The sequence below is a fragment of the Papaver somniferum genome, chromosome 1 (genome assembly GCF_003573695.1).
Source record: "Papaver somniferum cultivar HN1 chromosome 1, ASM357369v1, whole genome shotgun sequence".
Taxonomy (NCBI): Eukaryota; Viridiplantae; Streptophyta; class Magnoliopsida; order Ranunculales; family Papaveraceae; genus Papaver; species Papaver somniferum.
Window position 1 is genome coordinate 200,202,964 of NC_039358.1, and position 16,896 is coordinate 200,219,859.

Consider the following 16,896-nt stretch of genomic DNA (forward strand, 5'->3'; position numbering starts at 1 on the left):
CAAGGGAAATCATAACCACCAGAAAAAGAAATTAAATCATTCCATATAGCAACTCTGTTTGTATTATCATTATCACCATAAACAAAGGTCACAACAAACTTAAGATTCCTACAAGTAGTAACTTCCAGAAATATAGCTTGAGAGGCAGAGTGTAACAAATTGATTGACAAATCAAGAGGGTTCCATCCTACCCAAATTCTACCTGAACTGTCATTCATATCATTATTTAAGAAACACCAATTTTTATGAATAGAGGATCCAATAACATCCTTATTCTGAGCCTGAACATGAGTTTCCACAAGACCTACCATGGATAATTTATTTAAACTAATAAATCTACCTACTTGATGTCGTTTTAGGGGGTCATTTAGCCCTCTAAGGTTCCATCATCCAACCTTAAACATTGGTTAAAAATGAAAGAGGCCTATTAACAGGCCTAGGTTTCTTAAGCTCCACCCCCTTATGATCAAGATTTGATAAAACTGAAGAATTACTTCTCTTAGAGAAAAATTTACCTTTAGATGCTCCAACAGATAAAGAAGTATGATCTTTAGAAGCAGTCTTGGAAGAAAGCTGAGTTCCAGAAGTAACAGCTGAATTTGAAGGGCCCCCAGAATGATTCACTATTTTAGGTTGAGTCACCTGATCTATCTCAATCAAGGAATCAAACTTATTTGTAGTAGGAAGGACACCACTATACTACGCTTTCATATAAACATTTTCCTTATTGCCATTTGGAGAAATAACCCCTTCTTCCATACTCACAGGCTCAGAATTTGTTTCATCCGTCTTTGAAGTATCAACAATAAGCTTTGGATTTGACTTTTTAGAACCTTTTACTACCCCAAGATTTTTGGTTATTCACAACATTATTCTGTTTAGGAACCTCCGCTGGAACAATTTTCAGTTTAACCCATGGGAATTTACCAGCAAAATGCCCAAAAAGAATTGCAAGCAGAACACTTAGGTGCCTTCCACGGGTACTCCACAGCAACATCCACTATATGTTTTCCTTCATAAAATACTGGGACCGAACTAGGATACTCACAATCTATATCAATTTCAATCAAGACCATGCAAAACTCATCCTAGCTCTAGTAGTTGTTAATTTATCCATCATTATTGGTTTTCCAATGACACTGGCAATCTTAGACAAAGTTTTAGAATTCCACATATGTAAAGGAACTTTCCTAAGATTAATCCAAACAGGAATTGATTTCATCTCTGCAATTTCTTGCTCAATTAAAGGATGTCGTGGACGAACAAAAAACAATTGCTGAGAAATGTAAACAGGACCATACTCAATAGCAGCAATACGATCAGATTCATCCTCAAATTCAAAAACATACAGAGATTCACATGGATTGTCATATGCATTAACCTTTTTGTTCTCCAAACCCTCTGTAGAGTATTTTTCACTAACATATACGGTAGTTTCCTACCCAAAAATGGTACCAATAACTAGATCCTTACAATGAGCAAGGTCTTCTTCAACATCATTAAATACTATATCAGCAACCTTCTTACCTTCAGCTGAACCAGGATCTTCAAAATCCAAAGAAGAATCAGGAATTAATTCCTTTTTCTTAGTAAAGAACTCAGACCAGACAATCTTCGAACTAAAAACCCTAGTAGTGTCAGAACGAGAACCTCCCAAATTAGCCCCCTCTACCTGGTGGGAGGAACAAGGTAGAGATGAACCCCCTTTACCAGTACCTCCATCATCATCCATGATGAAGAACGCAACAGAAATCAATCGAAGCTAAGAAAAAACGACAATCAAAACCCTTGACTTTTGGTCAAAATCGCCCGGCCAAAATCAATGTATTGTTTTACTGGATACCAGTTACAGCCACATTGTTACATAATGCTTACAATAGATACTCACAGTAGGGTTTCCAGTCCAAGTCCAGGTGGAACCATAACAATATCAGAAGTTTAGAATATATACAGTTAGGCCTTCAGTTTAAGTATAGTGGTAAGTATTCTCGCCTGTCACCCGGGTGACCCGGGTTCGATCCCCGGCAACGGTAATTTTATTTTATTTTCTCGAAGTTGGTACAATTAAGATCAAATTCGTGCTAATGACCAAATTATGGCATGCCCATTTACACTCAAAAAGAGATGCTATATGAGAAGAGTTACAAAAAAGCAACACAAATCAGGCACGTTTCTTTGCTCTACCAATTGAAGATGCTACCTCCACCTTTTTTGAACCTAGAATTTCAGGCTTCTTTGCCCAAGAAGCAGCGCTGTCAGGTGCATAATGGTAATCATAAAAGAGTTCCTCTCCCGCATTAATCTTTTAATCAGCAAATATACCAACTTTGTGATCACCTGCTACCATCATCACCTGCCATGACGTAGTCACAGAAAAAACATCATTAGAATGGACAAAATAAGATATTGGCAATTGGATCTTAAAATCGTAAAAGGGTGGGATGAGGATACAACAAAAAGACCTTAGCATAGCAATTTGGATTAGGTGAATGGTTAGCAAACTTCAACTTGTCCCCCTTCCGGTGAGCGTCAAGAACAAACTGCAAAAGATTTCGATGGAACTTAAAGTTAGGGAAAAGAGAAACAAGAACCTAGCTAAGAAATGTAAGTTCCGTCATAATGAAACATGCCTGATCATTCAAATTGAAGAGAAATGACGAATTTTCAAGATCGTATATCTTTCCAAGCTTGTCAGCTTCTCGATGTGAGATCAATTCGCCAGTGTATTCCCCAAGGTATTCATTTTTGTTGACGCCATTCTGTAAAATTGTTGAATATTACAAGATGTCAAGAGCAAAAAAAGAAAAAGAAAAAAAAGACAAGCACAACGCAAAGACTACCTTTAAGAAAGCTCCCCAACCGGAGACATCTGACCTTCCAAGTAAAACCTGCAGTAACAAAAAAAAAAAGAATTTTTTTTTACTTACACGACATGTAAAGAATTTTGTACATATTGCTGCAAGTGCTTAAAATATAATTTAAAATTATGTATACGTCAAACCAGATAATAGCTTCACATTTGTAGTAATATAGTAATAATCACAATTACATTCTACCAACAAACATACTGAGTTTGTATTATTTATTACCCTTTGTTGTTGCTTGAGAAGGAGCTTCATATTCCTACATTCATAATTATCACCTCTTTGAGGAGGGCCTCCAAGAGTACCGTCACCACAACTAAGAAAATAATGCAAAACAATTTAGATCATATGGAGGAGAAACAAACTGTAACCTAAAGAGCGTTAAGAATTTAAAGAAGATTAAAGGTGGTGCAACATACTCCACCCAACAATTCCTACAAACATCTGGATCACATTCTCTATCTGCAGCAAAGCATGGGCACTGTCAGCTTCGGCATTGACCTTTAGCACAATGGCAACCTCTAAAGCGATTCTTGCAAGTCTTAGAACACCTAGATGGTGAGAAAAAGATGTTAGAACGACGTTTATGTATGAAATTTAGCTGGAACATCAACTTAATGCATCCACAGAACTATTGATCCAGTCAGTCAATGTACAGCAACAATTAGAAAGACTCAAAGAAGACCTAGACTCAGAAAGAAATGCAAAGACCTACCCACAATATTTCTCACAGCAGGTTCCACCCAAATGGCACGTACATTGCTTTCCACAAGCAGATTGGCAGTTACAGGGATTAAACTGCTAATACAGAAGATCCTTCCTCTCAATAATTCGCTTCCCAAAACAATGGTAGCCTGCGCCATACTTCACGCGACGAACCTTGCCTTTCCTTCGCATGAACCTTGATCCTGTTCGACCCTGAAATGTGCAAATTATTAGTAATGTTTCAAGCTGTTTAGGCAGTGTGCACGTATGCAATGCAAGGTAAAACAGGCATCGAGAACTAACTGTAGTATCATTGTGGTCACCCTGGGTTTGGCCCTCAGCAGAATTTGAACCCTCAGCCCTATGACAAAGCTTATTTTTGGTGTAGCTCATGTACTGAAATACCTCAGCACATGTCTTCATGCCAACCAAAAGGTTCCTTGCAATTAAGCAGCTGTCAAAATGAATAAAAGGAAATTTATAAGACATAGATATACCAACAAATTTCACACTCAAAGTTTACTGATAAAGAGGTAGGATCACAAAGTCGTGGTAGACTGATCTCATACAGGATATTAAAAGTGAGGGAGAAATAGAGAAAATTTTGAACAGATTGTTAAACCTATTTATTTACCTATTTTTTCCGAACATATCTAATCCTTTTGAGTAAAGGCACTTCTCAAAAGTGCTCCATGGTTTATCCATGTTTTCATCAGCAAGCTCATCTACCCTCGAGGTATCATCATTGCACTCCACAAGGTAGTCCTTAATCATTTTGTGACATGGTTCCTGCTGGGCTTCAACCGGCAGTGTTTCATTCTGATCCTCATTATCCTTGCGAGAACTCGACCTGAGCTTCCTATCCTTGATCCAAGGAGATCCATCGGCAACCGAGTCAGAATCAGATGCTGACAGTTTCTTCCGTCTCTTTTGCATGGAACTAACAATATGCCCAGCAACTCGCTTGTTAGGTGGTGAGGACTGTTGGGTGGAAAATTTCTCCTCCTGAGATCGTATATCCAATTCACTGATATCTAATATATTTCTTGCATTAGAAGTATGATCACTCTGGTTTGACTTTGTTTTCTTTCCCCGTGAAGTCTGATGACCCCCACTGCCAGATGAAGCAATTGCTTTATCTTCAAAACCACCAGGCGCAGAACAACTACCAGAAGCAACACTTTCTGAATTCAAAGTCTGTAAGAATAGATTCTACACCCGTTTAAAAGCGTACTAAGCTAAATTAGTTTGAGAAATACACAAGCAGCTCATAGTGTCAGTAAGGATTTCTGAATCATATTATACCATTTGAAAAACAGCTTCCACATGGTACTGTTTCGGAATCTGGAGGAGCCCAGGGTAGTTGTTTCTCAGCCTGCCATTAGTTGAAGAATTTTATACAACCCACAAAGAAACGTTACGAACATTCAGACACTGTTTATCCCAAAAACCAACAACTTACAGGAAAAACAAGATCTTGGGAACATCCATGTAATCTACAGTCAAACACCTGCGTGGAAAAAGCACATCAGAAAGAATGAAGGCACCACAGAGATCAGAAATCCAGAAACCATGACAAGAGAACAGATCTGATGTCTACCAGGCATCTGCGGCAGAAAAGGTTGTCAAAAGAATCCAGAGCTGCATCTAGATCTTTATCACAAAATATATCCTCAATTTTAGTTTCATCTTTGAGATCTGCCTTCATAGAAGAATCCATAGGTTTTCTCCATTCAAGATGTCATATCGTGCCTGTATAAGATGTTCGACGTGTGTTCATACCTCTGTAAAGCCAGCACAAAATGAATGGGCAACGGCTGGACTAAAGTTCATACTCACAATTCTTATCAGATAAGATGATAATCAATTGAAAGATATACTGAAGACAGCAAACAAGTAAACAACACTAAAAGGACCAGTTTCATCATATCCTCTTGTATGGGTATACCTTAATGTCAGAGGGTCTTCTAGAAAAGCATTTAGCAAGTGAATTCAGCACATCAACAGATAAACCAACTTGTTGAATGGCGTTCCTAACATCAAATTAGCGAAAAGTGAATAAACCTCTTTTAACGAAAAAAAAAACTTTCATAGTTACCACTGTGTTGACTTCATTAGTTATTCGGGAAACCAACCTGAGAATGAAATCTTCAGCATCACTGAATTCTTTCTGGTCTTCCTCATCCCCAACCTCTTCTTCTTCACTGTCGCTTGCAATAAGCGCTTCTCCACCAATTTGATCATAATAAATTCTCCTTCGGCCAACTACAGACTGATCCTCAGTCATCCTTTGATTTCTACAGCAGTGTAACAATGTAACAATTAATTAACATCTTGTTGAATCTGAAACATATTATGAGCAGCATAGCTATTGTTAGATCATTAAAAAAACAATGCACTAAAGGACTTCATTAACAGGTAACTGGATGCTTTAAACTGGCAACCCCAAAGTTAACTTTAAATAAAACGTAGGCGCTAGTCATAATGACCTGAGTAATTATTTATATGTAAATATCTGCATTCCAACAGTGTTATACACATCTCGTTCTATGTACTATTGTAAAACATAACACACAGACCTCAAGCTTACACATTAGATCCCTCAGTCAACCTACTTCTCTAGTTTACATCTCCATACCCCTTGGAACTGTCCAACTTGCACCATCATACATAGACGCATTAAATAGTGGCACCACCTTGACATAAGGGAAGGATTTATAATTTTATATTTGTTGGACTCCTGTCATTTGCAGTATTAGGACTAGCATCATCTAAAAGCGTTATGTGATAGGTATTGTTGTGTAGACAGAACTACCACTAACAAGCTGAAAGTATTGCCTATGCACTCTAGCAAAACCGCCCATATGAGCTAAAAACTGAAGAAACCAAAAAACATGACATATTACCTTTTCAAAAATACCCAAGTCGTATATGGAGGAATTTTTGAAACTTTGGCAAGCGTAACAGGATGAGCAAAATTCTTCACTCCAGAACTGTTCCCTATAGGAACAATTGAGCGTGCATTACTTTCTTCATGGTCCTCCTTAGCACCATTTAAAGTACAAAGTGCATCTTGCTGCCTCTTTGTCAGTAAATCTACACAATTATCTGCACAAATTGTATTACTCATTCTCATCTTTGTAGCACTGTGCACATGTTTCGTAATACCAATCAATTTCTGCCTATTCTCTTCCATCTTTTTCTGCATTTATTATCAACATTCCAAGAGTGAGATCTTTAAACAACAATTGAACCAAACAATGAAAAAATGCAAAAAATTCAAAAGCACCTTGACCAAAACACATCGATCAATAGCAACTTGTTTCTTCAAGGATTCAAGAACCAGTTGAATATCTCGACCAGAATTCTGAGCTGACATTTTTACTCCATTCATCGTCTGCAGAAAATCAAAATTCAAATTCAAAATTCAAAAAAATAAAATAATAAATAACTGACGATGTAAAGAACGAAACTGATTTGGTAATAAAAAGTACTACCTGAGTAGTAGTGATATCCATGGTGGTTCTAAACGGAAGAAGATGATAAATTTTAGACTTAAGCTGATGATGATGGCATTAAGAGGAGGAATAAATTACTGATCATATCTTCTATTACACAAATTTGATCTTCGATTTTCGATTTTCAGTAGTTTGAGTAATGGCTGATTCTGATTCTTCTTAATTTAGTGTAATGTAGGAAGAAATTGTTAACTCTTGAGGTGAAATTATGGGTTTTGCAAACCCTAGAACGGATTGGCGGATGTAAACTGGAAAACCAAGCTCCGTCGTCTGCGAGGGTTTTAGAAAGAAAAAGAAAAGGTACAATAACGAGGCGTTGTAAGAAAATAAGACAGAGCACGCGCTATCGGTGTAAGAATCGCAAAACAGTAAGTATTTTATTTTATTTGGGGAAAACGCGTGTCACTTTTTGAAGTGTGTCATGGGCGCCTAATAGCCTGTTGGGATACACATTCAGAAATTGTATTTTGACTTCCGGAAACAAAAATACCGTGGACAAGATTTATATTTACATGTACTGCTTTATGCAGCGGATTTTACAGTTCGGCTCGGTTTTTGACTAAACCCGAACAGAAATCAATGAGCTTTATTTTAATTGATTTTAAAATCTATTACCATCAATTTCGAAAGTGAACCGAGTTGGTATGGTCGGAATCTGTCGGCTATATGGTGTAAAAGTTGATTTGAGATAGCTTAAGGGAATCTCAAAGTCAAATCAAGCTATTATTACTTTGGTTGAGGAATTTTTTTCTCAACCTATTGTGGGACTTTGGTTGAGAAGGCTTGAAGACGTTCGTGATGTCTACAACGTTACAGATGGGTTTTCATGTGAAGCAATATATCATCATAAATACAAGGTACACACTCTTGCTCCATTTTCCAGCCATATCATGTTTCATTTTGGTAAAATTCGATCTATGAATCAAAAATTAGATGAAATTTACGAAAATAGTGATCGGTATATATGTTGTTGAATACATTGCAATTCAAAAATAATAACAAGTTAGAAAACAGTGGTCGGTGTATTTGGAAATACAAGTCATACTCGATTATGAGATCGTACCAGACTCGGGATCGGTTCTGGGATCAATCTTGGAATTCAATTATTTGAATCCAAAACTAAGTTCGCGTTCAAACTAGCTTTTAATCATGTTTATGAAATTTATTTATAATATGTTTTCAAAGCACGGACTCATACGAAAGTTAAATACTAAGTAGTATGTTCAATAGTATAGGAAACAACACTTGGTAACTCGGTATAATAAGTTGCAGAACAACATAGTGTATATCATTCATTAGACACTTTGATCACAGATAATGATCAAGTCACCTTATATAATAAAACATTATAACCAAACTTTGCATGTTATATTTTTAACGAATAAGACTGCAAACAAGATAGAAAGGGAACAATCATTCAACAGTTAACCTCAGTTTGAAGGATGGTGTCTTCGTTTGTTCATCAATATTTCTTTAGTGATTAACTAGAGTTCTCTCTCGACATTTTGATATCCTAAGTCTAACATAATGGATATGACTTTAGTAAGAAATTCAACCGGCGAGTTTTGAACTAAATTTGACAAATAAACTTGACATATCAATGCTTGGTGGACTCAACCGAGTGATGCTCGAACAATTGATCTATTTGTGTGCATACATTGCCAACTATCTAGAAAAACTCAATTAAAAACTAATGTCGTAAATGATTCCTCTAATATCCCATGAAACATATGTATCCTTGTCGTGAGTAGTCTTGATCAAACTCTGGTGGTCAATCTCCAAGATTATGTTTATGTGACCCACATTAATTTCTCAAGTTACATATTTTATCTCAAGTTAATTTCTCATGACTCTGAAAAAACGGGGGTCTAACAACACCACCCAATATTTCGCTTAGCAATCTGTATGGACTAACTCCGAAACACTTTCTAGAGAATCAACTAGATAGTTAGACTCAATCTAGGTAAAAGTATCTCAAGGAGTTAATATCTCTCTCTTGTTTTGATTTACTCAATCTAATAGAAATCAGCGAGTCTTTAATCAAACACAAGGAATAACTTGGACGGTACCAAAGACCAATGTCCAAGGATCAATCAATGTTAATCAACAACCAAATGTTGGATTATACTAATTGATGATCTAAACGCACAACCTGTATTATTTCAATTACAAAGATAAATAATATATAATGCGGAAAATGAAATAACACAGACACCAGAAAATTTTATTAACGAGGAAACCGCAAATGCAGGAAAAAACCCCGGGACCTAGTCCAGATTGAATACACACTGTATTAAGCCACTACAGACACTAGCCTACTCCAAGCTAACTTCGGACTGGACTATAGTTGAACCCCAATCAGTCTCCCACTGATCCAAGGTACAGTTGTACTCCATACGCTTATGATCCCAACAGGATACTGCGCACTTGATTCCCTTAGTTGATCTCACCCACAAGTAAGAGTTGCTACGACCCAAAATTGCAGGCTTTGACAATAAACAAATTTTTCTCACACAGACAAGTCTATAAAAGGATCAATCTGTCTCCACAGAAAAACCCTAAAGTTTTTGTTCCGTCTTTTGATAATAATCAAGGTGAACAGGAACCAATTGATAATCCGGTCTTATATTCCCGAAGAACAGCCTAGATTAATCAATCACCTCACAAAAATTTTAATCGTATGCTGGCGAAACAAGATGTTGCGGAATCACAAACGATGAGACGAAGATGTTTGTGATTACTTTTTATATCTTTCCTATCCGAGATATCAATATCCAGCCAATCATATTGATTGGATGGTACGATAGAAGATGCAAGATCACATCACACAACTACGCTGAAAGTAGTACCGGTCTGGCTTCACAATCCCAATGAAGTCTTCAAGTCGTTTAACCTGATTTTAGAAGAAGAAAACCAAAGGTTAAAGGAGAACCGACTCTAGCACGCAAACTAGTATCACACTAAGGTGTGGGGATTAGTTTTGCAGAGTTGCTAGATGTCCCCTTATATAGTCTTTCAAATCAGGGTTTTTCCTTGGTAACAAAGCAATCAATATCCACTGTTCGATGAAACCTGATTTAGATTCAAGCTAATATTTATCAACCGTTAGATCGAAAACTTAGCTTGTTATACACAAATGAAATGCACGCTTCTAGGTTTGTTAACCGTACCCAAACGTGTACATTGTTGGTTCAACAATAGTCAACCAAAAGGTTAGATATATGACCATTTCATATCAACCATGTTCTTCTTCACCATAACTAGTTCAAATGACTCAATTGAACTAGTTAGAGTTGTTCAATTGCAAGGAAATTTTATGTAACTACACAAGACACAATTGAAGCAAAGATGATTTGATCCACTCTAATCGGGTCATGAACTTTTATAGCCACGATTTGCAAATAACATTCCTTAGTCTTTTTAAGTTTAAGTTTAGAAATCATCTTTAGATATATAACCTTCTCAAGTTCGCAGACTAGGTTCGCGGATTTAAGATACCGGACAGAGTTTACAAACTCCAGCAGAAATTCTCGGGATGAGAACTTCGTCGGTTCGCGGACTGAGTTCTCAGACTTATCTTCACGCACTAGTTTGTCAACTCTAGTAGAAATTCTCGGGTTTGAGAACTTCGGCAGTCCGCGGACTTAAGATACCGGACAGAGTTTACAAACTCCAGCAGAAATTCTCGGGATGAGAACTTCGTCGGTTCGCGGACTGGATTCGCGGACTGAGTTCGCGGACTTAGCTTCACGCACTAGTTTGTCAACTCTAGCAGAAATTCTCGGGTTTGAGAACTTCAGCAGTTCGCGGACTGAGTTCGCGGACTTGGCTCTCGCCATTCTTCCGGTTCTCTTGATCAACAAAGTTCGAAAACTTTGGTTAAAGGAATGGGACTTATACATAACTGTGTTTCACAACAATGCTTATGTCCACCATTGGTTATGTAATCTAAACTCTAATTCCAATCACTGAAACATTCTTAGAGGACATAAGTCTCCACATACCTTTTTGTCGAGAAGTTCCACCGGTTCCTTGAGTAGATCTTCGTCTTGTATGATGAATTTCCATGGAGTCCTTGGGCTCAACTAAACTTACTATCCTAGTCCCAGACTTATCTATAGTAGACTAAATATTAATACTTATAGTTTTGATCACTAACATTGAAAAACATGCTTGAGATAACAACGCATGCGAGTTCGACCGAGCAATGCTCTAACAATCTCCCCCTTTTTCAATTTTATTGAAAAAATTATCAATACATATGGAATACAAAAAAGATAATGAAACTTTAGTAGATCCTATTCCACATGTCTAATCTTCAACATTCCTCGAAATATTCGTCACTTCCAAGTACTCCAATGATCCCAAAGGTTGTAAGTTTAGCATCACCGTTTTTGAAGATCCGTAGCTATAACAATGAGAAAACATAATTCTCGATCATTGTTATACAATGTCATAGTATTATTACACGGTGTCAAAGTTCAATTGTATCACAACTTCAAAAATAATACTATGCTGATATGTATCACTCCCCATTAGTCAATACTCCATCTCACATGGAAACCACTCCCCCTTACACAATGATCCGAAAACCATATGTATTTGTAGTGTGAACTACATATTAATTCTCCCCTTTTTTGTCAATAAAATTGTCAAAGGTACGAGAACGGGATCATAATGAAATTTCCGTAAGAGACATTTCATGACTGAGAGAAAGAAACACACATCATCTTATTTAGATGAAATCATATAGCCGAAGCTAACAGCATTCATCAAGGAGTTTAAAGATACAAGATAAACCCTCTAAAATTCCACAGCCGCACACCCCTCAAGATATGACCATTAAGCACAAGTTCAAAAGAACCCTCCCCCATTTGATGTCATTCCCTAAAGAACAACAACGAGCGACCTTAATTTAAAGAGAAAATAAGGATTTTCATTGGACACCAAAACCATATGAATGATTTTTATATCCAAAAACTCAGTCAAATTAATCATAAGTAAACCCATGATTAATTTAATTGGAATACATAATAAAATTAAACACAAAAAGTGATCAATTTAATTGATTGTGCTCAACATAAGTAAACTTACGGAGCAACGACTAAGTTAACCATACAAGAGAGTGATTGGCTTAACCGTTCATATACTCAACACAAGAGAAACTTATGGAGTAATAACCAAACAAGATGATTAATTTAATTCTAAAATGCTCAATATAAGTACCTTACGGAACAACCAACAAAGCTAATAAAAAATTAATCAACTTAGTTGTATCGTGCTTAACATAAGACACATTACGGAGCCTCACAGTATTACATAAAATATGCATCAGTGAAGATTAATACTGTGGAATACACAAGGATTCATTCTATCTTCAATCATTATATGCATAACAATAATTAATAGACATAATCCTTGATTACAAAATATTTTAACCTATCTTCCATCAAAAATTGAAAATATAGGCTTAACTTTTGTATATATCAAAAGTCCATTCATTCCTTAATCAATAAACGAATACCAATCATGAACGATTTTACTTTTGACAAAATATGGGACAACATAGTTCACGGACGTAAACACCAAAATCCCATTATAAATTGCAATATAACAAATCATAAAGATTAAATACTGTAAAACATCATCCTCCAAAAAGTTTTAGAATTTTAAACCAAAAACCTAAAAACATGAAGATGAAAGAATAATAGCTATGTGTAGTCACAATCATCGCTATTCAAAGCACTAGTTATTCTTCCAACTAAGCCAAAAATAAGACATACTAGGCAAAAATAAGAACACGAATTACTCATCTTCTTCTTCATCTGAGATACTCCAAGATGCTTGAATTGTGATCAATTCTTCCTTGAGCTCGTTAAACTTCGTTGCAACCAAAGACAATTTTTCTTGGACACACTTCACTCTTGAATCGACCTTACGCACACCCTTGTGAATTTTTTGAAGAAGGCACATGGTGGTAGGGTCACTAAAAACAAGTGAAACGATTCTTTGGCATTTGTAAGCATTTTCCCTTATGCGCCTGAAGGTACATGGACGAACCGGTTTGGGAACCCCAAGAGAGTTTCTAATTGAGTCACACCCACGATCACGGCAAATTTGACTAATCAAACAAGGGTAACCCAACATCTTGACTGGTGAACTCATCGAAATCATTTGAAAGATAATAAAACCACAAATATCGAGACTTGATAAACCTGAATCAAGGAAATAAACCAATTCTGCAAACTCGTGACTCCACCAAGAATTTTCAATTGTGGAGGGGCAAAGATCGGGGATACCAAGTTTTCAAAAATCCATCAAAGAAATACTAAGATCATTAGTAGGGAACTTTCCTTGACTCCAAACGACCTTCTTGCCACAAAGCCCAACCGAGATATCTTCACAAAATGGACGTTCATCACTTGGTCTAGGGAGCCGTACGTTCCCCAATGGGATTTTGGTAATCCTTGAAATTAATTCTCTATCAACAAGGAACCTTTCTCTACCAATCATGGATTTGAATTCCATTTTGTTGTAATCAACATCATGAATATTGGCATAGAACATCCTTGTAAGAGAATCAAATCATTGACCAAGATCATCAAAGATATTTCCAAGCTTGAATTTTTTAAAGCATACCAAATCCTCTTCATGCCCACTAGAAAAATACTTCTTTTCTAAAATGAAACATTTTGAAGCAATCTTATCAAACATTCTAGTACAAGAATCATTCACAAACCTTATTCTAAGAGAGTTTTAGTCACAAGGAGAATTCAATCTAGAGGATTTTGAGTTTTTAGAAATCCTTTAGTGCTCATAGGATTCATCGTGGGTCTAGAAATATGAAAGGATCCAGAGAAAAATACTTACTTGGATTGAATCTTGAACACCCTTTCTTTCAATTACTTCAATGGAGGAAACACACAAACCCCTAGAGGTTCACGTACGCGGACGAAGAAGACTAGGGTGCGCGAACTTCTTCTTTAAAAGACCACAAATGGGCTTGGACCCGTTCATGAACCGAGACCCACATAAGAAAGATGGGATTTCCTTAGACATTTGCACATAAAAGGTTATGCATTCCGTGGCAACACACATGTGAACGATAACAGATGCAATAGAAAGCTAAAATTGATGTTTAAACACAATAACAAAACTGTACACAACTCAAACCATTTCTTTCCCCATTCCAAGATATATACAAATTGGGAAACGTCAATCTTGTTACCAAGAGGCATAATGTGCAGATAAATCCTCATGCGACATTTCTGGTTGATATGTGTGAACAGTCCCTGCGGTATAATCAAAATAATGATGATAGTCAGGGCAGTTAGAGCTTGCTCTCCTATGTTTGGTCTGGATAGAAGGAGGATACTTATGATTTCTGGGTTGCACAGTATTAACAGATTTAACACGTACAGAACCTTGTTCGGAATGATTCTTAGACTTAACAGATTTGAGTTTTTCTAAGAATTTAAAAACGCCTTCGAAAGCTTTGAATAGATCTTTATCAATTGATCCACCACGATAGTATTCCTCAAAGAGATCAAGAGTTAATCTAGTGAGGTTCCATATCCTTGAGCGTGTCGAGCGTTTTCTCAATATTTCCTTCTTTTTATTTTTTCCTTATGATTGATTCTTAAAATCTAAATCTTCCCTTTTAGACGAAGTAAGATTATCATGAGAAACCAGAGGTTTTAGCCGTAATAATCTTTGAACAATCTTTAAGGAAATCTAGTGTGCGGTACAGATGCCACGAGCAAGTTTTCCAAAGAAATTTCTCATGGGATAATTTTTAAGGAACGAACAAACACAAACTTATTAGGTTTAAGGTGTTTGCCTGCTCTAATACCAATTGAAAAAGCGGGGGTCTAACAACACTACCCAATATTTCGCTTAGCAATCTATATGGACTAACTCTGAAACACTTTCTAGAGAATCAACTAGACAGTCAGACTCAATCTAGGTAAAAGTATCTCAAGGAGTTTATATCTCTCTCTTGTTTTGATTTACTCAAGCTAATAGAAATCAGCGAGTCTTTAATCAAACACAAGGAATAACTTGGACGGTACCAAAGACCAATGTCCAAGGATTAATCAATGTTAATCAACAACCAAATGTTGTATTATACTAATTGATGATCTAAATGGACAACCTATATTATTTCAATTATAAAGATAAATCAATGTAATGCGGAAACTGAAATAACACAGACACCAGAAATTTTGTTAACGAGGAAACCCCAAATGCAGAAAAATCCCAGGACCTAGTCCAGATTGAATACACATTGTATTAAGCCGCTACAGACACTAGCCTACTCCAAGATAACTTCGGACTGGACTATAGTTGAACCCCAATCAGTCTCCCACTGATCCAAGGTACAGTTGTACTCCCTACGCCTCTGATCCCAGCAGGATACTGTGCAATTGATTCCCTTAGCTGATCTCACCCACAACTAAGAGTTTTTAGGACCCAAAATCGCAGGCTTTGATAATAAACAAATCTGTATCACACAAACAAGTCTATCAAAGGATCAATCTGTCTCCCACAAAAAAAACCTAAAGTTTTTGTTTCGTATTTTTTAATAATACTCAAGGTGAACATGAACCAATTGATAATACGGTCTTATATTCTCGAAGAACAGCCTAGATTAATCAATCACCACACAACAATCTTAATCGTATGGTAGCGAAACAAGATGTTGCGGAATCACAAACGATGAGATGAATATGTTTGTGATTACTTTTTATATCTTGCCTATCAGAGATATCAATCTCAAGCCAATCAATACGATTGTACTCGTACGATAGAAGATGCAAGATCAGATCACACAACTACGATAAAAGTAGTATCGGTCTGGCTTCACAATCCCAATGAAGTCTTCAAGTCGTTTAATCTGGTTTTAGAAGAAGAAAACCAAAGGTTAAAGGAGAACTGACTCTAGCATGCAAACTAGTATCACAGTAAGGTGTGGGGATTAGTTTTCCAGAGTTGCTAGATGTCCCCTTATATAGTCTTTCAAATCAGGGTTTTGCCTTGGTAACAAACCAATCAATATCCACCATTAGATGAAACCTGATTTAGATTCAAGCTAATATTTCTCAACCGTTAGATCGAAAACTTAGCTTGTTATACACAAATGAACTGCACGCTTCTAGGTTTGTTAACCGTACCCAAACATGTACATTGTTGGTTCAACAATAGTCAACCAAAAGGTTAGCCATATGAGCATTTCATATCAACCATGTTCTTCTTCACCATAACTAGTTCAAATGACTCAATTGAACTAGTTAGAGAGTTGTTCAATTGCAAGGAAATCTTATGTAACTACACAAGACACAATTGAAGCAAAGATGATTTGATTCACTCGAATCGGTTCATGAACTTTTATAGCCACGGTTTGCAAATAGCATTCCTTAGTCTTTTTAAGTTTAAGTTCAGAAATCATCTTTAGATATATAACCTTCTCAAGTTTGCAGACTAGGTTCGCGGACTTAAGATACCAGACAGAGTTTACAAACTCCAGCAGAAATTTTCGGGATGAGAACTTCGCCGGTTCGCGGACTGGGTTCGCGGACTGATCTTCACGTACTAGTTTGCTAACTCTAGCAGAAATTCTCGGGTTTGAGAACTTCGGCAGTTCGCGGACGGAGTTCACGGACTTGGCACTTTGGTTCAAGGAATAGGACGTTATATAGTTCTCTTGATTAACAAAGTTCGAAAACTTTGGTTCAAGGAATAGGACTTATACATAACTGTGTTTCCACAACAATGCTTATGTCCACCATTGGTAATGTAATCTAAACTTT

General features: G+C 36.6%; 1 pseudogene; it reads right to left on the reverse strand.

Moving 5' to 3' along the window:
- Positions 1-1,819: 1,819 nt before the first annotated feature.
- LOC113357817 lies at positions 1,820-7,412 on the reverse strand (annotated as a pseudogene).
- Between the last annotated feature and the right edge of the window lie 9,484 nt (positions 7,413-16,896).